Source organism: Falco peregrinus, chromosome 3 (genome assembly GCF_023634155.1).
Source record: "Falco peregrinus isolate bFalPer1 chromosome 3, bFalPer1.pri, whole genome shotgun sequence".
Taxonomy (NCBI): domain Eukaryota; kingdom Metazoa; phylum Chordata; class Aves; order Falconiformes; family Falconidae; genus Falco; species Falco peregrinus.
This window is the reverse complement of record NC_073723.1, coordinates 97,153,350-97,178,481: the sequence shown is the minus strand read 5'-3', so window position 1 is coordinate 97,178,481 and position 25,132 is coordinate 97,153,350. Positions and strand designations below refer to the sequence as shown.

At 41.3% G+C, this 25,132-nt stretch overlaps 1 long non-coding RNA gene across 1 annotated transcript in view; it reads left to right on the top strand.

The window, feature by feature from the left end:
- Window positions 1-21,679, top strand: part of LOC114011485 (uncharacterized) — a 35,283-nt gene extending 13,604 nt beyond the window's left edge. The window contains exons 2-3 of the long non-coding RNA XR_008746229.1: window positions 20,624-20,725; window positions 21,394-21,679. This is a non-coding gene — a long non-coding RNA (uncharacterized LOC114011485). The remainder of the gene's footprint in view (window positions 1-20,623; window positions 20,726-21,393) is intronic.
- The last annotated feature ends 3,453 nt before the right edge of the window (window positions 21,680-25,132 follow it).

Here is a 25,132-nt window from a genome sequence, read left to right as displayed (position 1 = left end):
CCCTGACTGTAAAACAGCCTGTGAGCAGACTCGACATCCAAAAAGTAGTCCATTTTGAAGGAATTTGATGTTTGTGTACAATACTCCGGTACAGATGATCAGTCAGATTCCTGGGAAAGATTATAGAGGTGTCAGGCAGAAAAAAAGCTGGTGAGTTTCTTTGTGGAAAGAATTGTGTAGGCAGTCACTAAAGTACTTCATTTGGCATAATAGGGTCAAAGCATTTTCAAATCATTATTCATAGAACTTCATAAGTATCCTTTTCTATTTTAGGATGTTTGGTTTAAATCCTTGTCTAAAGACATAAAAGTAAAGTCCTACCGCAATATTAGCAAGATTCCTAGTACCTTCCCAGTACGGTCACCTTTATTCTAGCCAGTCTGCATTCCTTTCAATACATAGTTAGATTCACCTGCCTGTTATATTTGCTCTTAAAAAGAAGGTCAGAAAAGCTTGGGGCAGGGACCTCCTTTAGCCAGATCCACAGCCAGCACCCTCTGAGTAGGCACTACTATAACAGAACACAGTAAAGATAGCATTTGTGCTGCTTATGCCAAAACACTGCACTAGAAAGGAAGACACAATATTCTGGATATTTCATTCCACCTAAATGACCAGAAGCCAGCCTTGCCTTCCCTCTCCCCACTTACCGACCAGAAGTAGCAACAGAACATCCCATCATCAGGTTTAAAAGATGTGGTAAGAGCAATCATTAAGAAATGCTAGGCTGCTCCTAGCGCTGCTTCTTCATTAAGGTTTGTATTTTTGGCATTCTTCTGAACCTCAGATCTGGCTAGATCCTAGATTACAACTGTTCAAGATGTACACTGAATCAGGTTTGCCTCTGCTGGGCAGAGTTCCCAGGATTATGCACCTTATCGTGACCCTTCTCCAACCTTCTTGCTACCTTCTGCATTTTCTTCTACTCTGAACAACTCACATAAAAACCCACAGGATTTGCAGAAAGCACACAAACCAGTTCTCTCATCCACACCTCAGTTAGATACAGCATATAATCATAAGCATACAAAGAGCTCTGCACAACATATATTTTAAGACAGACAAAAATACCTCTAGTCCTCTGTGCAAACCTAACAGAAAGGTTTGAGACAGGGAGTCTGACCCTTGCTTCAAGCAATTCCTTTAATTACGTTGGCAAAAATCAGGAAACCAGTGTTCCAAAGCTTTCCCTTTTTCCTTCGATTCGGTTTTCATCGATCAACATGCAGTCCTTTCTAAAATTGAGAAGCCTATCCTGATGAGAAAACTTTTAAAATTCCTCAGCAATTCACTCTACTGTAGCACTCCCAAACCAGAAACGATACTTACTGCAGAGTATCAAGAGCTGCCTGGCACTGGTGTAAGCTCCAGCAGTTTCAAGGAGGGTTTCTTTGATCTTACTAAATGTCCCCAGTGTAAGCAAACAATTTTGATTGTTTGATTGGAACTCTGATGAATAATGCATAACGTCAACTGGACTTCCTTTATCAGATAAAAATGGCCAGGAGATGTTGTTACTTAGCAACAGGAGGTGACACTACCATCATCTCCCCCACTCCTCCTCACCCTTCATACTGAAAAATTAAGCCCCTAGTTTTGATTTGATAAAAACTTTCCCAAGGAAAAAAAAAATTACAACAAGGTTCCTTAAGAATTTGTTGTTCACTCTGATCTTCCTTGTTGCATCTCATATTCTGAGATATTTTTAAGTATTTCATAACAATTAACCACAGCATTTTGTTTTGTCTAATAATTTGCTTTCAGTAAAATCCCTACGTTTACCATCATTTACCACAAGGGCAATGAGATTGTTAAATGTTTTGCTATGAATATAATGCAAATAACATCTTGAAGAGATTAATTCTTATCTGGTACTGCTTGTTGGGCAAGGCAGACAGAAAAAGCAATACACAAAATGTTCCGGTGATGCTATGAAATATATAGATAATCCAGAAACCTTTTCTATTACAGAATTCCTACTTTAATTCATTCATTCATTCTTGAAGGAGCTCTAACATCCGATACAAGCATTCTCGAGGATTCATTGTGTTTCTGCTTAAGATACAGCCTTTTACAAAACACACGATGTAGCTTTTTTCAGGAAATACACATTGATAAAAAGCTAAAGCACTGTGAAAGAATTTTTAAAATAAATAAATAAAATCAGATGCAAGAGATAAGTACTTACCAGTGTTACTGACCTCTTTCCATCCTACTGTCATGGAATAAGACTAAGCAAATGCAACCCAGTCTGTGAGCCAGAATGAACAGCTTCTAATTTTCACTTCAACCTCGAAATCAAGAGTACTGAATAGAGAAAGGTGACGGGTCTGCTGTTTTATATTATGATGAAATGAAAGCTCTTAGCACAGATCTGAGTAGAACTGCTTTTTTTTTATACTACATTAGCCTGCTAATTTAAGAAAAGTGAAAGGCTTTGTTTTACTGTCTTTTATCTGTTCTCTTTGCTACCCCCACAATTTAATTTGCATTTAAAATTATTCTTATGTCTCCACTGCACTCTAAGGTATGGAGCATTTTCTAATCACGATGAATGTTCAGTGTGTTTTTTTGTGCAATGCCACTTTTATTCTGAGCCAGAAACATGGTGAGTAATTATAATTGCCAGCTATTTTCTAGAATGAAATACAGAGTATTTGTCTGATGCAGTTTCTGATTTTTCCTCCATTTAGCAGTACACTGCAACAAACTACTCAGTCAAAGCATCAGTAAAAACATAAATCAAATAGCACAGTGTCACTGCATGATAGCTTAAACATGCATACCCATAGACCGTGAAAGCAGAATATGTTGCTACTGAGATCTTTCCAATTATAATTTGCCTTTCCTGAGTTCGAAAGTGGGCTTGGATGGTTAATAAACTGAAATACAGCTCAGTTATCTCTTGGTGGCTTCCAGTTCATCTAGTTTAGCATTACTGGAGCTGCACATTGTTTGGAATCCTGATGAAGTCAGGCACTAGGGGCTAACAAGGGCCATGCTATTAAGTTGCATGGACATCTGTCACAAGAGGGCCAGGACCTTGCTTCTTCCAGCAGGTCTTATTGTAGTTCCCTAAAGTCTGATTTTGGTAGTGGATCAGAAATTGAAGAAGGCAGTGATAAAGTGATCCTTTGATAAATTTAGACTCAGAAGTTCTGGCCAAGAGAAGTGTCAGGAAGCAATCAGGCGTAGTCTTCCCTTATTTGCAGATATTCTGCTCAAAAGATCGGGTATAAATGCCCTCTGAAATCCATATTCAGCAAACATTACTGGTGCTAAAAACTGTGGGTTCTGAAAGGTTACGTTTTCATTTCAGCATCAGAAAACTCTATGTCAAGTGCATAGGATATATTATTTTGGCTTTTAAGACGAAACCCCAGAAGACAAATAAACCCTCAGAGTTCTTTTTTCTTTTGGTGCAGGTTAGAAAGGAAGAATCCCCGTGAGCAGATTACTCCATGGGTTTCCACTCTTAAGATTTCTTACATGCTTCTTCAAAACACCCAGATAATATCAAAGATAAGGATGAGCTATATGAACTCCAGGTAGAATCTGGTATGGCTGTTCCTACACTGGCAACCCACTAAATATGGTTGGATCGAGTAGGCGTCTCACAGTGCCACCTTAGTAGTAGATCTGGGTCATGCAAACTGTGTTCCTGTTTTCAGAGGTGTGACAAACATTTTCATTCCTAAACACAAATTAAAACAAAGACAAACAGCAAGAACATTGCAAGCTGCCTTCTTTGCATTTTGGAGAGTTTGTGTTTGCCATGGCTACTGAACAACAGGTCCCTCCAAGCTGCCCTCTGGTAATTATTGGATCTGTTATCTTATGGACCAGGGGCCAGTTGTCTGTTTAGCCCAGCTGACTTTCTTCAACAGAAAATCGGAAAAAAAGAAAAAGGTCTGGCAACACAGAGATGCAGAAGGAAAAATGGAAGACAGAACACTATAGCTCATGCACTCCAAGGATCACGTGTGCTTGTTTGCAAGCAATATGGAACACATTTTTTTCCCTAGGGGCACTAGATCTCCCAGGCAGGAGAAGCTCAGAAAATACAACCTTCCATGCTGCAGAATGCTTTATAACACCTGTCCTCTAGCCACTGGTGTGCCCTTCTGGTCCTCTTCACCATCACTTTTTCAATCTGCATTGTCATCTTCCACCACAACTGACAAGCATAGCCATTGAAATCACCAGCAGCCTCTCTACTGACCATTGCAAGATCATCTGTCTCGATACTCTCATCCATCTCGATACCTTCATCTATCTCAGGGATTTACAGTTCACTTTAAATTATAGTGCAGCAGTTCTGACAGCTGCTAAGAGCTCTCTCTGACTAGGGGGTACTCAGCAACAAGAAAGATAACAGTGCCTTTATATTTATATGCTTCTGTGGCATTCATCACCATGAGGGAAATCCTTGCCTGCCTGGTTACAAAGTCTTTAGGATGGTAGCGTGAGCTCGGATTTGTCCTGCAGTCCAGAAAGAGCTCTACTCTCAGAAAGGGCAATCCATTACCTCCAGTTTGGTTGAAATCCCACATGTCTAGAAGAATGTTCCAGTGAAACAGATCTGTTTTGAGTTAGGTATTGGCCAGATCAGGCTTTACATATCCTTGAGGCTCACTCTGAAAGTTTTGCACAGCACAGTACATTGAGATGTGTACTCTGACTTGGTTTCCAAAGAACAGCAGAGCTCCTCAGGGGGCAGGACAGGGAAGGACAGCAGTAGGTAGAACTAGAAACTCTACTTTCCAGCTCTCAGAACCTTCCCTGTGCTCTGTCAAGCCCTGAAGCCAAACTTGCAAGACCTCTGCTATTGACCGGACTTCTTATCAGCACAGATCCCTGTTCAGGATAAGGAGTGCAATGGTTTTGTAGTATACACAGATACCCACCGAGGACTAGACTGAGACAGAACTCTTTGTGAGCTAGACCATAAAACCAACCAACCAAGCTCTGCTAAAGAAAAAAACCTTGGAAAAAACTTGTCATGCTTTGAAAAAATCTGAAGCCTACATTCCTCACCATGAGCTTAAGTGACCTTCTGCATCACATTTGACTTTTTTCCCAAATTAAAAAAAGAAAATTAAACAAATAAACCAAAAATAAACCTCAAGAGGAAAGTAATTGAACACTTGGCATTTAAAAGGAGTGAGTGGCCTTCTGGTTTTCTATCAGTCAGATACATGTAGGCATAGGGCTGGGGGTTTTTTCCTACCCTGAACTCTCTATTGAGAACATAACTATTACTGTAATGACTCAGAGCTTTGGAAAAAAAAGTCTGCTGCTGACAAACACTAATATTAATCTGAAAGAAAGTGGGTGAAAGAATGTAACGTGTGACTGAAGAAGTGTAGGCAAGGTGATTATTAGAGAGTTGTTTCCTGAGGGATACATTCAGAATAAAGGAAGAATACAAAAGTTTAAGCCACTAAGCTATGAAGAATAGGGGGTTTTGAAATTATAATTATCAGTCTTGTGCTTAAATATATTAAAAAGAGAGGATTGCTAGCAAAATTAGGACACAAATATGTTCTCTATTGCTTATTTGTAATGCAAGACAAATATTATGATGCACACAACATACAATAAACCGCAAAAATATTCAAATGAGTGTTACAGACATTTTACAGTGATAGAGACTAACATTGCTTTCAGAAGTTTCTAAAATTTTGTACAACTCCATCATGGGGTCCTCAGGCTGAAACCGCTTAAGAATTTTAGGAGAATTGTCCAGAAGAGACACTCCCAGTGAAGAGGTATTTGTTTTCAATGTTTCTGCCATAAAAAAAAAATATCAATATCCAGAAACAATGAAGAAAGCATCAAGGTAGCCCTGGCTCTTGGAATCAGTGGAAGGTTTGGTATTTGCTTTCATAGCATCAGGGTCACGTTGTTATTTAGCTCCACAGCAAGAACTGCATGGATTCCAGTGCAGGAGAGGTGACCTTGAAAAGAGGCAGCTCCAGCATCCTGTGCCATGAACAAGTTCGAGAAGTTGCTAGTTGAGAAAAATCTTAAAAGTGCTGTCGTGGAGAACAAAGGTTATCTGTCCTGCATAGAAGAAGTCTATTCTAAGATGATATATGGCAGTTTGATACACATTCATCTGAGGGAGCAGAGGCTGAAGTCGTAATTATATGATAAATATATTAGAGAAGAGAGATTTTGGAAGAGCACATATCTTAAAACCAACCCTTCAGTCACATTTCTTCTACATTAACAGATGTTCATCATCATCCTCAATTACATGACCAGATTTTGGTTTTTTCCTATTAAAAACTGTGCAGGAATTGAAGAAGAGGAACTTTCCCTAATTCATTCCCACAGGTGACTTAGTGGAAGTAGAGAAATGCAGAGCTATCTGTGGCAGGGGAAGTGGGTGAAACGAGTGAAATAGATGTTTTGGGTAAGCCTTCCTCCACTGCCCCACGAGCACGCAGCAGTTGTGGAGGTGGAGGCATCCCTTTCAGCTTCCTACTCACTTTTCAAGGAGTTCCGGCAAAAGAACTTTAAAAGGATTCAAAGTGGCAGCTGGAAGCAAAGACAGACAACAAAATCATCCTTCCTCTGTGCCTTCCTGGGACTGAGCAGTCACCAGAGCTTGAGCTATGCCCATGCAAGCAACAGTGCAATTGGCCAAAGATGTAATAGGGAATGCCTTTAATTTGCACTAACGCAGGTACCAACGATCTCAGTCTTAACCTTCATTGAAAAAGGGGAATACCAGCACAGGGAAACTGGAAACAAATGTCTGCTTACAGACCCCTGATAGCCTTTGAGAAATTGCACTGGTAGCAGATCATTCCTAGATCTGGTTTCAGTTGGCTGCTCGTTTACACAGGATAAACAATCTAAAGTAACTAGGCAACTGGACATAAATACAGTAACGTGATTACATTTGATAAAAATCTAGGAATTGCAGTCTGGTTAGAAGAAAATCAAATTACTTCTTGCCAACTGACTTTATATAAGGCAAAGACATAACTATGGAGTATTAATGAAGTTACAAGGTGTAGTCCTTGAATAACATGATGAGATTTAATATTCATAGGGCACTGTGCATACATAGATAAATAATGCATATGAATGCCAGTCTGAATAATTTACATAAAAATCAGTCTCCTTTCCTGTTTCGACACTGTGCTATCCTCCGAATACTGCATCAACTTTTGATACAGTGTTGAAAAGTATTTGGCCTATGGTTTTTATGATTAACTTCCCTAGGAAGATGGATCAACAATGAGAGCTTCAGGAAAAACATCCATCTGTCTTATGTTTCCTACCCTGTGTTGCTCTGGAGCTACTGAGGAGCCACATCTTTTGCAGTGAGAATATTTATAGGACTTGTAAAGAAAAAGGTGAGCATAGTTGTCAAAATCATCCAGATACCTTGAGTATTCCTGGACAATATGACTGTACCTCCCTACTGGAATTATTATATGGAATATATATTATATGGAAAGGTTTGCATGCACCTTTAATGTAGTTTGGACACAGGTTTTTTTATGTGCACAAGTCGGATTTTTTGTGCATTTCAAATGTGTAAGTATGTACAACTACATACTGCTGTGCTTTCTGTACTTTTTTGAAGAATTTGATCCTGCAGGTCTACGCCATGTCAAAAATGACAAGCAAGATAACAAGCCAGAAGAACCTAATTCTGTCTTAATGATAGTGAGACTGTAGAGCTGTCAAGTTACTTCTGCCTGGTAGCAAAAGTATGGGCTAAAAGAGGAATATGTATTGCAGCTACGTGTTGCATTAGCATGATGGGGGCTACACTAGTTCTCCTGTCTCCTCAGACATGCCTGCTTTCTGCCCACATCCTCCTCCTTTTTCACCATACACTGCAGGCTCAGGAGAGTACTTCAAACTCTTCATGTTGTTCGTGATTTCAAAGAATTTCTGCTTGCCTTTGAGCAAAACCTCTTTGCACCTTCAGTAGGAATTCATAGGATTAACACCAAATTTGCATTCCACCATGGAACAGCTAATGCAGATCCTCACCTCCAGTTTCCTCAGCCTGATGGATGATCAGGTCTTTTAAAAGAACACCAGAGTGGAGACAGTTTCTAAAAATCATCAGCCAAGGACAGGTCCAGTGTTTTATGTGGGTTGCACTTATTTTCAGTCAACCCTGTTGAGAAGAAAAGTTGTTGGTTTTTTGTTTTTGTTTTTTTTTGTTTGGTTTTCTTTTTGTTGCTCAGGTTTTACTAATTGTTAGAGGCACTACAGTCACATTAGTGAGGTGCATCCCCATGAACTGACAGAACAACGTGTACAGGCAGACTGCAAATAATTGCCCTGACAAATGACATTTCACAGTCTATGGGTGGTCCTCTCAAAATAACATTCAGTGTTTGCTCAGTGCCCCCCAGGCTGATAAGTAATTTTAATAAAACACTGTCTTCCAGAGAGTGAAGAAAAAAGGCATTTGTGGCACAGCCTAGAAGTTAGATTTTTTTTAAAAAAAATTCATTTCACAGGTGCTTGTTTAAAAATTACTGAAAAAAATCAATGTAAAGTCCAGTGGACTCCAATGGAATTTAGACTAGACTCAGTAAATACAGTGCCTGAGTTTTATTCCTTACGGGGCAGATCCTTCTTTTATGGACTGCCTTCAGAAACACAGAAAATTATAAGCTTAAGCCTCTTGATTTGCATATTGTGTAGTAGTTATTTCTGAACCATTTACATTTTTTAGTTAGCACAACCAGCAGTTTTCCCTTGTGTGGTGCACATACCATCCACACAAAATTTCCAGGGACTGAATGCCAGCAGACTACACAGCCAGCATCCTACACTGGTCATGATTGGCATGAATGATGGTTTTGACATTGGACGGCTTCAGGCTTACATCACATACTGAGATACACTACTCGTACATCTTAGTTTATTGATGTGATTGCATGGGAGCTCATAGCAGAACTGTAAATCCAGGGCTTGCTTTCCGTTGTTTTCCAATATTGTAGTGATTTGACCCTGGCTGAATGCCAGGTGCCCTCCGAAACTGTTCTATCACTTCCCTCTTCAACCAGACAGGGGACAGAAAATATAACGAAAGGTTTGTGGGTTGAGATAAGGACAGGGAGATCGCTCAGCAATTACCATCACGGGCAGAACAGACTTCGCTTGGGGAAAGTTAGTTTAATTTATTACCATTCAAATCAGAAACACACTTTCCCCCCACCCCTCCCTTCTTCCTGAGCTTCACTTAATTCACGATTTCTCTACCTCCTCCCCCTGAGTGGTGCAGGGAAATGGAGAATGGTGGTTACGGTCAGTTCATCCCTCGTTTCTGCTGCTGCTTCCTCCTCACCCCTGCCCCTGCCCTGGCGTGGGTCCCCCCCGGGAGACACAGCCCCCCCGCCCTGCTCCGAGGTGAGCCCTTCCCAGGGGCTGCAGCCCTTCCCCCCCCTGCCCCGGCGGGGGTCCCGCAGCCCCTCAGGCCCAGCCGGCCCCAGGGGGTCCCCAGCCCTGCCAGCAGCCCTGCTCCCGCCTGGGCTCCTCTGCCCACGGGGCCACCAGCCCTGCCAGGAGCTGCCCCAGCGCCGCTGCCCACGGGTCACAGCCCCCTGCGGGCACCCCCTGCCCCGGCGTGGGGTCCCCACGGGCTGCGGGGGGGATCTGCTCCCCCGGGGGCTCCCCGGGCTGGGGGCACAGCCTGCCCGGCCGGGGGCTTCACTGTGGGTTGCCAGGGAACCTCTGCTCCAGCGCCTGGAGCCCCCCTGCCTCCTCCTGCCCTGACCCGGGGGGCTGCAGGGCTGTCGCTCTCACAGTCTCACTCCTCTCTCCCACTGGCACAGATTTTTGGATTTTTTTTTCCTTCTTAACATGCTGTCCCAGAGGTGCTACCACCATCACTGATGGGCTCAGCCTTGGCCAGCGGTGGGTCCATCCGGGAGCCGGCTGGCACTGGCTCCATTGCACATGGGGGAAGCTTCTGGCAGCTCCTCACAGAAGCCACCCCTGTAGCCCCCCACGCAACCAAAACCTTGCCACAAAAAGCCACTACAAATATTCAAGCCAAGTGAATGTTAAAGTGAGCAAATAGAAGAGCCCGGCCTGACAACCAGGTCTCACCAGTTCTGTTGTCATTGGGGTGGGCACAGCAATAATTGCAGGACGTGTTTCTTCTTGGGTTACTGCTGCAGCAGATTCACAGATACTGCTCGGGAGGCGGGGTTGTGGTGATAACTCCCATGTTGCACAACAGAAGGAAATGTGAAGCTCAGAGCAGCTGCGGAATTACAGCCCTGGAGCTACAAAGATGTGTATTTAGTAGAGGCCAGTGTCTCCACAGGGAGGTGAAGGTGATGCCTGGCCTGTTAATGTAAGCCCAATGCATTTTTTTGAGAAATATGACTTTAATATTTCCCCCTACCCTATAAAAGTCTCCCAGGGTAATAATAACAATAAAAACCCCTCCCCTCAACGTTTTCTTTTTAAACACATCAAGCATCAGAAAAGCTGTCATTTCAGACCAACTTCTGCCCATCCCTATGGCAACTAATGGAAGCATTTAATACTATATATACAAAATGTAATTTGCTCCCCCGCCATCTCTAGTTATACTCTTCTTTTTATGCTAAAATTGCTTCATGACGCCTACAATGTTTGGAAAATGCTTCTGAAGTGACATGCATCAGAGGTTCAACGTCACTGAAAAAAAGTTCAAGTGACCAATTAAAAAATATTGATTTTGAAAAAGCCGTTGAGGAAATCAGCAAAGGCCCAAAGTATCTTTTCTGAATGGTCATATTTGTAGTCTTGGAATGCCCAGTATTGAAGCTAACAATGTCTTCAGAAAAGAAGGTGGAAGAAAGAAACTGGGCACTGATGATCAAACCAGCAGAAATAGCAGTATTTAATATATTTGCAGGCTTCAGTCAATGGCCTCTGTCGTAAAAAGAACTTCAAAAGCTACGAGACAGTCTCTGGAAATCCCTCCCCTGCCTCACCCCTTATAGCTTGAGAAGTCACTTAAAGTCAGCTTGAACTTGGGGCTTAAACTATTAAAATAAAAATAATGAGAAGATAAAAGTAGTATGGATTTTTTTAATCTCCTTTTCAGAAGGGAGATATGTAGATTATTCATGGCTTACAGCTCTGTGTTACGAAGCTTCTGTAACAGAGAACACACAGTTGTTACTGTTTGGCTGTCCAGATCACCTGCCTTGGTGTTCTCCATTCCTTACACCTTTTATCTATACATGTCTCAAACCAAGCTGAGTACCATGTAGTATAAAGCATTATTAAATAAATACAAGCATACTAGGAAATAAGTTGTTTCACTTACTCCCTTTGAAACGGTCAAACATACACAAAAAGCATCTCAGTTTCAAGTAGGCCAGATTTAAAGAAATATACAAAGATCTTTTGTAGTATGTAAACATATAAATCCACATATATATTTTTACGTATATATATATATACATACAGAAACTAAACAAGCAAGAGGAGAGCTGTGTGACAATACAACACCTCTGTCATTGTTATAACAGTAGAAGAAGCTCCCAGGTTATCAGAACGTCTCCCAGGGATCTCAAGTAGGGATTTCAAGTGTGAAAGGGATCCACTTCACTAAACTCAAGAGACGAGCAGCTCTGCCATTTATTAGAGTATGGGGCTCTGCAAACAAGAGGTCTTGTAACCATCACCAGTCAGCAAGGACAGGTATCACCTACAATCTAGGCCGAGTAGCTTTATAGCAGGCTTAGAGAAAATATGAAAAGTTAATCAGAATTTTGTGCTTCTTAGAGTTTCCTGGCATGGGCAAGAAAGACAGAAGTAGCAACTAACTTAGGGGAGTGTTTTTTACAGTATTTCTTTTGGAGTGTACAAAGGAAACTCAGCTTCTGCAGCGGAGGTAAGTGGGCACAGCACCATTACAATCATGACTGAAGCCAGACAGTGCCAGCTGCTTCCTCTAAATCATTTCTCACACCTTCCTTGTGCTAGTCCTCTAGCAGGCGTAAACCATTGGCAAGTACCTATACCCTCCCAACATGGTTCAACGAGGTGAAGGTCTACCCAGGTATATTTCCATCAAAGGAACCACATAGATGATATTTCAGGGATGCAACTTGCAAAGGTGTGGTCAATTCCTCCTAACTTCAGTTTTCTATCTGAATTACAAGTGGTAGATGGAAATAGCAACGTGCCGAAAAGGAGAAAGGAGTAGGGCAGAGTCTGGAGGAAGGAGGAAACAGTTGCTGTATGGGGTGAATATTGCAGCATGCTATAAACCAGCTATCTGTAACCCTGTGATATGGGGCGTTTCATGTATTTCTTGTTTGTGTAGGTGCAGGAATACAAGCAGCTCAGTCCAAGCTGTGTAATGAATGCAGATAAAACCAGTCTCTGTTTAAATCCGGTCCTAAACTGAAATTCACTGACTGTGGCAAGAATTTGGTATTCAGGATGGTTTAGTGCTGGGATGAAAAGGGCCTCTGCCAGCAAGACATGAAGGAAACATACTTCGTCACAGAGTTCTGTGAACAACTTCCACAAAACCATCCAACAACAAATTTCTCATCAGGGCTGGACCAGGAGAACAACTGGAGCTCAAACTGGGCCACCACCACCCCTCCTGCTCCAGGTTCTGACCCCTGAGGAGGTACTTTGTATGTAGTCAGTAGCCAACCAGAACCAATTACCCCAGAGGTTACTTCAGAGTAAATACTGTCTTGCTTTCCTAGCTGCTTTTATGAAGAGCCTGCAGAAATGAGCTCTAGGGTAAGATTCCTCCTTTTCCCCTCCTTCAAAAGTTTGTCCCTGTGGTGGCTCAACATCCATGGCCCACAGGGAGACTTTGGTGGATCTCGTAACAAATGAGGGTGAGTTGTCTGGCTGTAGAAATAAGGGAGAATGTGCTGTACTTGGTTTGGCTTAAAAACAGGATATGGTGTATGACTAAATTAAAGTGTCCCTAACCGAAGGGACTGGTTGGACACTATCTATGGCAGCTCTCTGTTGTGTGACAGGCTCCTTTAGCCAAATGCTGGCGCTGCTGAAATCAATCTGTGTTTTATACCTGTCTTCTGCAAGCCCAATGATTGACCCCATGTGAATAGTGCATATTGGCAGACATTAACATTTTTTAGTTACATGAACTTTCACTCCTAGGCTGTAATTTCCCTTTCAATGCCTAAAGCCTGTGAGAAAATGCAATTTGCTGGAAACAATTGTAAAAGCCTGAGGAGGTGAGGACTGGAAAACACAAATAGTATGTGTTTAATAAGAGAGAGAGGTAGCATGCTCTCCAGGAAAAGGATTACTGGAGAAGGAAAAAGACGTTGAAGGCAGTACTTAATGCAGAGCTGCAGTCTAAATGACAAACAGCATAGTGGGATAGATCAATAAAAGGATAGCAAATGACAATAACAGCACAGATTCACAGAAATACAAGACAGAAGGGGACCTCAAGAAATTATCTAATACCTGCACACTGAGGCAAGTACCTCACCAAGCTCATTCTTCACTGATGTTTCTCTAACCTACACTTTAAAGCCTCGCTGGAAAGACAGAGCAACCTCCCTGGTGGGCCTTTCTAGTGTTACAATACCCTTAGGGTTATAATTTCTTTTCTTAAAATCTCCCAATTCCTCTGCTGCAAATTGAACTTCCCCCCCCCCCCCCCCCTCCCCCGCTTTTCCTCTGGTGCATATCATGAATAATTGAGCAAGGTGGTGTAACTAGAATGTCTCTCATAGAAATAATGTATTCACTTACTTTGCTGAAGGGAGAATTGTAGTCCTCTGTAGGTGACTGGAAAGCCACCGTGATATTCTGAAATGTGAGAACCTTTGAAGAACAGAGTTGATAATTTTCTTCTTAATGAAGAAACACATTTGAGATGCTTGCGATAAATATTTGTCTAGCTTCTCAAGCATTCTGCTCTTCAAGCTCTGTCTTCTGCAAAGGTTTTCTACTGAGTTTTGTCACCTCAGAAAAGGATTCTGTTTAGTTAATTTATTTAATAATCCATTGGACTTCCCAATTATCTGGAGAATTGTGACAAAGCCACATATTGTCATTATTGGTTAAAAAAAGCACCTATTTGTCATTACTATTCCAATAAGATGGCCTTCCATTTTCATATCCATGACTTCTTTAGTCTTAAAACTCATGTGTATTTCTGTAATAAATAATTTCTTGTCATGTAGTTACAGACTTCTCGCCATCTTCTCTCTTGGAGGATGTCTATCAGTATCACTTTGATTTGTTCCTTTAAGTTATACTGACCAACTGAAGCTGGGCTAGGGCACTGGTGAGTCTGAGATTCAGCAGCTGACTCCAAAAGAACAAGATGGCTCAGAGATGACAGGCAATCACAGGGTAAGACCCACTCTTCCCCCCTAGAAAAAAAAGAGTAATTTATTCCAGAGTAGTCACGACCATGGATATTCAGATTGGACTGGCTAATAAATACTCTGAGGAGGATAAAAGCTGAAACTTGGCAAGTGAAGAGCAGAGTGGCTTGAGCTACCCCCTTGCAAGGCACCAGCAAACGCTGCTGCTCCCAAGAGCAGCCACCGCAAGCCCCGCGGGTGCTGGGTCTCTTCTGCTGCAGAACCTGCGCTTGCATCTCCACTGCTGCTGGGGGAACTGGAGGGGCTGGGGCAGCAACTGCTGCTTCTGGGAGGGACTGAAACTCCCTGGCAATAGCTGCTTGGCAAAGTAAACAGCCAAACCAGGACTCTGGCAAAGAGCCCTGTAGCCACTGCTGTTGTAATGCTCCCTTCCTCCCCAGCAGCCTGCGTCGCTGTGCAGCTCTGCCTTGCCTAAACCTAGAGCTGCCGTGAGGAGCCCACTCATGACCTGAGGATGAAAAGATCATATATCCGATACGTAATTAGCCAAATGGATTCCTTCTACTGTGATTAGAAGGGACAGCTCCATCCCGCCTGCATTTTGTTCCTCAAATGGTTGCGGATCTGGATTTTGCTGAAGATTTAGCTAAGCCCTATGAATGTCTGCTTTAAACAATCTTCAGGAAATAAATCATTCACAATTTGCATTATGCCACTACTATTCTTCTTCTTCATAATTTGCCTTTCTGAGTCCCTAATGCCTGTAGTCATAGCTCAAAAGTCCCACTGTGGCAGCCAATGAAGAAATAATCCCTGCCTGAAAGGATTTACCATATAAATATTTTCTCACTGAAATAAGCAGCAAAAGCTGCCGGAAAAAGGGCCTCCTTGCTCCTTGAAAGAAAACAGGGGAATAACAAAGCAAGCACAAGGAGGGGACAGACCATTGTTACCATCAGTGGGACACCAGGGCAGGCCTGCTGTGTCTTGCCATTGCTTTAACTCACAGGCACAATACACAAGTCCTTCCTACATTTCACTGAGGAGGTATAACCACACCATTACTTCTTCCTTAGGTGACCATGTGCAATTTCCCCCCCTTCCCAAGACTTCCTTCATTGCTGCTGCTCTTGGGGGATTCTTCTTTTTTTTTTTCTGCCACACATTTTGTCCTTTCTGCAAATTTTCAGTTTCTATTACTCCTCCATGCACAAAGACTCAACCATGTGAGACTGAGGATACTAATTTTTGATGATAAGAAGTGGCAAAAATATACATCAAGCTGAAGGCAAGCAGCATGAACAGCAGAGAAAGCAATTTCCTCCAGGACATAGCTGTTCCAGCTCCAGCACACAGAGCGGCACCCCAGTTACAGGCAGGACATTGCCTTTCACGTCTTGATCTCTGCCATACATCAGCTCCTGCTTTAGAGCAGGGGTTGGCAGCCATGACGTGGGTGCCAGGCAGGGTGTCTGAAAAGATGCTACAAAGGGAGCAGTGGCACCAAGAGACACATCATTAGGAGGCAGCCATCGTCAGCTTCTGGCTCCCAAACTAGATGCTGTTGATGCGCTACACAGCATTTAAGTGTCTTGCGTTTCCACTAACATGTACACAATCTAACTTGGGAAAGTAAAATAGAAGCTAGACAATTCTGTCTGATTGATGTCTTGGAAGTCACTAAATAAGGCTGTGAAATATCGGAAGAGATCCTGAAATACAGATTCAAGTAACTAATTGGAGAGGTGTGGCCCCTAGGAACTGGGTAGGATGGAGAGACCATTCACAAAATATATAAAGCAGAGCAGCTCCCATGGAGTACATACATACACAGAGATGCACACACATATAGAAAAGTCTGTAAAATAAATTTACATGGTACGTTAAAACTGTTCTCCTTTCTGCAGTTTGTTGCATCTTCAGTGGATGTAGACCCCTGTGAAATGGTGAAATAGCTGCCCTGGCACACATGGACTTGCTAAAGCTGCAGAAGTATGCTTTTTACCCAGCTAGCTTAGGAAAAAAGTACTCTTCTTCTCTAGTCATTCTCTGGCAAAGTGCAGTATATCTAATTTTGTTAGATTCCAAAATGCACTATGCACCAAAGTACTTGTAGGTGTAAAGTAGAATGTCAAGGATGAGTCAAAGATTAATACCTAAATTATAGAGTGTGAAATGGGAATTACAGTCTTAAATATCACGTTAAGAACTAGGAAGTATTTACCTAGCCTAAAGCACTACTTGGATTGTAATAGGCAAAATGCTATTCCCTTTATTTAAAGGGAATTCTTTAATAGTCCTAGGCTTGGGCAGGAGTACTGCATAGGATGGAGTGGCAATTGGATGATAGATTTGCACAAACTTCAGCAGAACTCTTATTCAGTACAGCACTCAAGTATAAGGCTGTGCTTCAGTCCTGTCTACTTCCACTGTTCCGCAGAGCAGGGATGAATTTAAGACTGTACTTAGGTGCTTAGAATAATAGATGCTTGACTAGTTTATTTCCTTCAAATATATTGCTTTTTCCATTATTGCACTGTAAGATTGTCAGGCAAGTTTTCTGCTTTCACCAATCTCCCCCTTCAGTTACCTCATTGTCCTGTTTTTCATCCATCCTTACATCCTTGCTTTCTTAACAAAAAAAGATAAAGAAAAGAAAAAAAAAAAGAAAAACAAACTTGGCTACCTTAGCAGTAGTCTTAACAAAACGAAAAAATCTATGTGATACTGTCAGTGCTTCCTGTTTCTTATTGTCACCTTTTGCCTCTTATATTTAATTGTCAACTCTTGTGGCTGGTCCACTTTTTTTCCTGTGTGCGTACAGCCCTATAAACATGGAGCTTTTAAGTGCTCTTTTAAAAAAGGAAAAAAAAAAACCAAACCCAAAAGACCATAAAAGATTAGAGTTTTAATCAGCTTGTTAATTTTTCACTATCATTGATGTAATGATGTAAACGTCTGAGGATTTTTTATCTTTTTTTAAAACAAACCTGAAGAAAGAATAATGATACCTTATTTAATTCATAGGCTAACACATGGAAGTGATTCCAGCAATGCTCCGAAACAAGTTTCAGCTGCTTCCCGGAGCTTTACCAACTAACTTCTGATTTAGTAATCGGTGTGCAGCAAGTCCAGTGCTGCTCAAACCACATGCTCCAGCAACTGATACTTTGCACTGCTCATTAGCTGCTGACGAATAGGGTACAAAAATAAAACTTTGGGAAGCAGACTTAAATAGACTTGTGAATTGGCTAGAGAACCCTGCCAAAAAGTGATTTTATTTTTATTATAAAGGAAGGGAGGTTAATCAGTGAAATAATTCCAGAAACCAGAAATTTGAAAAACTTGCATTTCTATCAGTTAAAAATATTGAATAGCTACACACACATGCTTATTTTTAGTAGAATCAATTAAATATCACTTCAGCTCAGACTCACTGTACTTCAAAGTATCCTTTTCGTATTTTAGCTTCTTCAACAAGTTTTAAGATGACTTTTGCTCTATGCTTTACTGTTCAGTCCTCTACTTAGCAGAGCACAATTGCTAAAGATGATAACCAGAAACAACAGAGATGAAAAATCTACAGGTAAGTTATTGTCCTTGTACTTCTCAGAAATCCCTGATAAAATCTGGACTACGTTTATGGAAGAAGGCCCAAGCTGTCCCTCAAACCAGTTTTCCTCTGTACTCTGTCTTGTTTTCCTTCTAGCTTTTTTTTTGTATTTTGGAGACTCAGACACTTATTTTGCCGTCTCTTAAGGCAACTCACTTCATCTACTGTGTGGATGGGTCAGAGAAATAGCCCTCTATCTCTAGATACAGTTATACTGTCCAAATCTCTACTATAAAGACTGGAAAAATGACTTAAACTGAATTGGCACTTGGTACATGTAAATGAAATAGGGAAAGTAAAGCTAGTTACATGCCTGTAAGGATGCAGGCTGCTGCATTTTGAATATACTAAAATACAGAATAATTCTGAGAGACCTGGCAAAACAAGGTATCGCAACTTGAAAAACTTAAAGATATAAAAGTTTTCATCCTCAGTCCAAATATGTTTTGCTGAGCACTGGTCTGTGGTTTTGCTCATCAGCCTAGCGTATCTGTCCATCGCAGCGCTTGGTGCCGCGTACGATAGTCAGCCCTATAAAGCCTGGTAGAACTAACGCGATATTGCGGAACAGGATCACTGTGGTTCAGTAAATGGCAGCAGCAGACATGGCCACTTATTCAGTTTTTGGGATTCTGCTTCAAGCCTATGCCACACTCACCCATGAGCATCTCACAAAAAAGAGAATTCACAGTATAACATTTCTAGGAAATAATGAGGTGCCGCCTATATAATTAAAAAGATTATTTTTTTTTTGGTGCCTGTGCCGACTGTAAGCACGTAAATGGTATCAAAGCCTGTCAGCATCTTACTGAGGTGGCAACCCACGGAGAGACCTGAAGAAAATCAAGGTACTTAGGGTTTATTCAGGTGTTGCACTAAATGGTGGTAAGGGCCTCACTAATACAAACTATCATGTTGAAAGAGGGATTTTGCAAAATCTCTGGCTAATTTCAATTTTATTATTTTCAGATACAGGAAGGAGATTGAAAACAGCAAGAACATGGGCTTGAATCTAATGTTAGTAGTTCTATTTCAACAGCCACGCCAAGGGAAGTTTGCATTTCTGAAAGAGGTCAAAGTCACTAAAATAAAAATTTCAACCTGTGAGAAATTCTTGCATAAAAATTGACAGAAATTACTCATGCTGAAATTTTTCGAAATGGAGAGGGATGCTGTGAAATAATTAGGCTGATAAACTTTTTGCAAAATGGGACTTCTGGTAAGATTTGGAGCAAACAAAATAGATCAGAATCATAAAAAATGCCCTTAATAAAGGACCAGAGACGAGACCTTTAGCCCTGTTCTTGTGTCTGTAAGTAGGAAACACAAGAGATCTCCCGAGCTAGTAGAACCGCAAGGGAATTCACATGCCCTTTCAGATACGGTGTTTCGCAGATACACAATGATTTATGTGAACGTAGGCAGCATTTTCCTGCACACGAACTGATTCCCCTCTTTAGGCAGGCCCCTAGGAGGACTCCAGTGAAGTAGCAATTCACTCTGCTTTTTGGCTTTAGCTATGACATGTAGGGAAATATGTTGTTCATCCACAGCTAGCATATTTGTAAGTGGGCCCTAGCATTTTAGTAATGCGGGGAAAAAACCCCAAACAAACCATAACTGGATTTTCAACATGAGAATTTTGTGTGACTGTGTAAGCCTCCTTCCTTCCTAACTCTAAAATATCAGGGTTGGCAAATTGGAACAAAACTTCAGACAAGTATTCAGAGTCATGTGGAAACCCATTTTGGCATTAAAAAAACCCAAGAACATATCTAACAGCCATTAGCAAAAGCTAGTCTCTGCTGGTAACTCTCAGTATATGTTTGGAGTAGTTAAATTAACCTTCAGGACAGGACTTCTGGACCTGACTTTTTAAGTACAAATCTTCAAGAACTGACTATCTTATCCCCCACTCCTTGTCCTGTTGCCCTTCTGCTTCCTTTTTAGCATGCTCTTATCAAGCCACCTGCTTCCAGTCTGCAATAAAAGGAGAGTTCCAGATGGGTAAGGGTCTGCTTCAGATGATTTGCCATGTTAAAAAGAAGAAGAAAGTGTTACTAGACTGTCTCTAGCAATGGAAAATTTTATTTCTTGGGCACAAATCAAAAGCATTATGAAGAGTATTAAAAAGGAAAAAAAAACAATTTCCCAGGATCTCATATTCTGATGAAACAGAAACAAAGTTCAAAGAACGCTAGTTATGTATAACCTGAGAGAGAACAGCAATGAAAGCGTAAGGTAAAAGTGGATAAAGTCCATGTTAATCACAACAGAACCCTGGAAAAAAAGAAGTCTGTGGTTTAAGCACATCTGAGATATTGTATTTAGTTGTAGAAACTGATCTGTTACTGGAAAGCACTGTTGACTTGCTTCAGAATAACACAGCAGGACCAGAACCAGAGAATTATATGCATTTCACTTCCCTGACTCTGAGTTTGGGCTGCATACTGCTTAATTGCATTTTGGTCTGAAAAATGTATTAGTATCTGCAAACGTATTGCCATTTATAAAAGCCTCCTTTGCTTCTGTCATCAGCAAAATATGTTATCCATACTTTTTTGGTAACAGGTATTTTTGCTGCATAAAGGAAGCTGAGACACTATTCAAAACTTGTTCTTTTTTCCACTATGTCATGCTGGTCTATGACAGCTCTCAGCTTAATGTCCGTGTTTCGTAGGCTTCACCTTGATAACAGCAACGTGTGAGGGAGACGTATATCCAAGTGGTTTCCTTCAGACCTGTTACTGAAATAACTCATACCAAATGTTTGAAGTTTTGGGTAATTTTTTCAATATTTGCTACATTATTGTTATGGTAATGACTAAGAACATATTCAATCACTGCACTGTTTGACAAATACACCATTTTAAATTGAATGTTGCTTTTTTTTTTAATAAGATGTCATAAAGTACGCATACAGTGTCTCTATTACCAATATTACTGCAGAGCAACTCTTCTGGTTCTCCCCTTCTTATTCTAAATTCTTGCTTAATATTACTGAGAAGCATCAACCCTTCTGCAAAGGCTGATTAGCATGCAGTGACTTGATACACGTGTTGGAAGGCAGAGCTAACTGAAATTTCCAGCATACCACTAGATTATGCATTTCTCTGTGCATGCAAAAAGACATACTTGTTCTCGTAACTCTGATACTTCTGTTGATACTTCTGTCAACATCTGTTCACAGAAGTGGCTATTGGCATGCACTTATCTGTGAATCACTATGCAAATATATGCAACTGCAGAGAAAGAAGTCCCTAGAAGATTTGAACAAACCCATTTCGTTTTCGCAGAGCTAAAATTTTGAGGTGACTGACAGGTCCATTGTCACAGCCCTTGTGGAAGCTGGTTGCCTGCTCTTTCCACTAATAAAGCAGGGTATTATTTGAGCACAAGAAGCATTACGGTGAACACAGCAATTCTCAGTTCTGGTTTGCTTTGTTGCAGAACGGTAAGGTACGTCCTCGAGGGAACCAGGCCTGGACAATGAAGATGATATGAAGTGAAAGTGATATTGCCATTTACCAGAAAGGACAGATCCTCTATTGATAGACACCGTTCAGCACACTAAAGAAGAATCCTGTACAGACACCTTTAAGATCAATTGTCCCTTTATCCTCATGGAGACATGCAAAAGACAAATTGGCGTGGTCAGACTGTTGTTCTCTTGTTGTTAGTGGTGCTGGGCAGATGCTCATGATGAAGGCTCAACCAGAATAGTCCTGACTGAGGCAGATATTCTGCTCCTTACATGAAATACAATACTCTAATGTCTGTCTGATCAGTCTGGGCTAGACTGTTTAGAACAAGAGACATTATCAAAGGCATTTTTCTCAACAGTGACCTTCTCAGTCATTACCCCCTTCCTGCAGCCATTCCAGGAGCCATGCACTGACAGGCAAGTTTGAGGCTTTGTTATTCTATTCCCTCACTTGACATAGGAGGAGAAAGAACTGGTGTACTATATTCTGCAGCTACCTATCTCCAAGGATTTGGTAGCTCATGCAAGTACAGAGGCAAGAGGTCAACAGACACGTGGGTTTTACTATGTCTTCCTCCCCTTCACAGTGCATGCAGCATAAAGCACGGTATCTTTACCGTGACTGCAGCAGCTGAAGTGAAGAGGGACATTCTACAATTTAGTTTGAGATAGAGGGAGATGTGCTGAATCCAGTAATGCTCAGACTTCCATGCCCTAAAATGCTACGTGACAATTGCAGACAAAAGAGTGAGCAATTATCCTTAATCCCCACCTCTGCTAATTCTTCAAAACTTTTTTTTTTTTTCATTTAACACACTCTGCATACCTCAAAGTAACCTTTTCCCCTATCTCAAAACAAGTAAACAATTCTACTCCCTCTTAACTTTCGGAATAAATATTATTCTATGTGAAGGACCACTAGCACAGCTCCTAGCTTTTCTGCACCAATGTTAAAAGCTGTAAACACCCTGTTTAGAGATGCTGTTTGATAATGAGTCAGCTGCTTCTACACTGAATGTTGCACAATAAGCACAAGTAATCTTGCCCTCCGATCAAGCACTGCCAAACAGGGGGCTAAAGCAGTAGCTTAAGATACAGGCTTAAGCAAAGGCAGCCCCCACTTTCAAAAGCAGATTAAGCGTGTGACAGATGCTTTATGATAATTTATGAGTAGTGTATGGTGACCTGGTTTTTATGATGTATGACCTGATTGTATGACTATGTTGGTTTGATTTAATTAAAAGACACAGGCAAAGCCTGAAATACTTGGTAAATATCAGCTACCCACTGATAAACACCCCCAGGTCAATTTGGGATAAAATCTGAGTTCTCAGATGCGGAAAGCCTATTTCTGGGTTCCCACCAAGCTGCTACAATTTCTTTGGTCAATTTGGAAACTAAAACAACTCCAGCAGCTATGCAAAGGGTCCACAAACAATATGCTAAAAAGCCAAGTAGATTGTCATAGAGGTTCAACTAGTGAAGGCTGAAGGGAACTTGTATCACCTTGTCCCCATGACATGCTGGGAAAAAAAAAAAAAAAAAGAAATCTTCTGGTAAGATAAAACACCTAAAGTCAATTTTCCCCAGTTGTTTTCCTCTTTTCCTCTCCATTGCTTATATTCTTTTAAGACCTTTGCATACTCAGGTTAAATTGTAGATGCCCACAATCTGGCCTTGAGGGACTCATGATGTGCCAGAGCCATTGGCTCTGAGGGTATGGATATCACACTGATCTGCAGCAAGTAAAGACACTAACCCTTGCATGAAGGGGCTGAGCTCAGGGGCACCAGATGTAGCTAGCTCTAGTTGTTATAAATAGCAGCTTAAAGTTTCATGATTAAAATAATCTGTCCCTTATATATGGAAACTTTGAATGCATTCACACAACGTGAAAAAATCAACATGAGTCGATTTCCTTGCTGTTGATCTGTTATTGTAAAAGACTTGCCAATAGACTACCTGGGGGAACCTGCACGAGGGCAGGAAGGAGGGACATGGGGTTCCTCCAGTCTGCATCCACTCCTTCCCACTGGGAAGATGACATTCTGCTAGGGCATATCCTAACATTTGGACCTCCTGGTCACCCAGACAGGGTTTGACATCCCTCATAGCTGGGCTTCTGTGTGAAACAGCCCTATGCATGGGGCAGGCAAAGAAGAAAATTAAACACGTGCCCCGGTGCGTTCCTACTTGGTGTGCAGCTGGGAGGCAGGCTCAGGCTCACAACCCCAGAACTAGCCTGACTCTCATCGCAAGGAAGGCGGCAGTGGAGTACCTCATATTGCAGAGTTCCCAGCTGGTTCAATGGGGTCAGGATTTCCCCTGAGAACTCGGTATTTCTGCTATTGCTTCTTCTAGCTGACCTCATCACAAGATACTTTTGCCTGCACAGTGATGCTCAGTCTCCCACAGTTAGCGAACATGTACCCTTTGTACATATCAGAAATCCGACCGCCAGCTTTATCCAGACTTCTGTGTTCATCACTGCATTAGTACGTGACAAATAGCTCCATTTAAACCTTTGCTCGCCATGCCATCACGGACTGATATCTTACTGCTGACACCGACACACTGCCTATCTTGCCGCTGCTCACCCGCGAGTTATCCGTTTGTGGGGGATAACCTCGCTGAGCCAGCATATACCCTGACATCTGAAGGATTATGGAGGGCAGTGGGTTATAGAGGTAAAGTGTTATTAATGTGTCCTGTGACATACAGATCATAGCTGGACAAAGTACTTGGCCGAAACATCAAATGAGAAAGATTCTATACAGACTTACAGAAATATGTTTTGGATCTCGGTCAGTTTTACCAGTGTCTGTTCTTTGAAACAGTTTTTGTTGGGCTGGGAGTGCATGACAAGCAAACCTGAAAAAGGAAAAATATTGTACTTTGACAATTTTGGTAGTGATGTATTTCGCTTTTCAAGCACAAAAAAACCTTTCCATTTAAAATTACTTTCAAAATGTATTTTAAAACTCTTCAGAAAGCCCAAATTGATAAAAACCCACATTCTTTCAGACCAATCAAGACAATTATTTACCACAAGTGATCCTTGTTAGTTCTTTATTCTGTGAATTTTTGTTTAAATATTCATTGGCTCAAATCAAAATGACTTCTTTATTTTCCTATGGCTGTCAGCAAATCATGAAACTCTTCTTCACATTCAGCTGTAATCCTGGACCGATTTAAAAGAATATTTAAACATGCCCTTAATTCTGAGACTAAGTTAAGTACCTTTTCAGGTTCTGCACTGAATAACCATGAATGCCAAGTACGCTGAACTGCTAAGCTTAGCAAGACCTCCTCAAGCCTCCTTTCTCCTCTTCAGATTTTCTAAGTAGGATTTTTCTTCATTGCTCAGTGGAAAAATGGAATGACAGTGTTTTAGAAGTGGAGAAGAAATTTCATAAGTTCCAAAGATGCTGATCCTGACCTTTTGATCAGAGAGAAAAAATAAAGCAAGATCTACAAACCTTCCGTGTTTGGAAATAATGTGAGTTCTCTTGAGCACCCAGAGGGTTTTTCCCCTCCTGTCTTCCCAAACAGGTATTACTTGCTGATTTAAAGACACAGAAGCAAGGACTGAGTAAAAAAAACAACAGGAAGAATGTTAAGAGAAGGGATATTATTCTCACAGAAATCACCTGACCAATTAAATTACCATTATTCCCTCTTCCCCCTCCAGTTTTACTCTATACA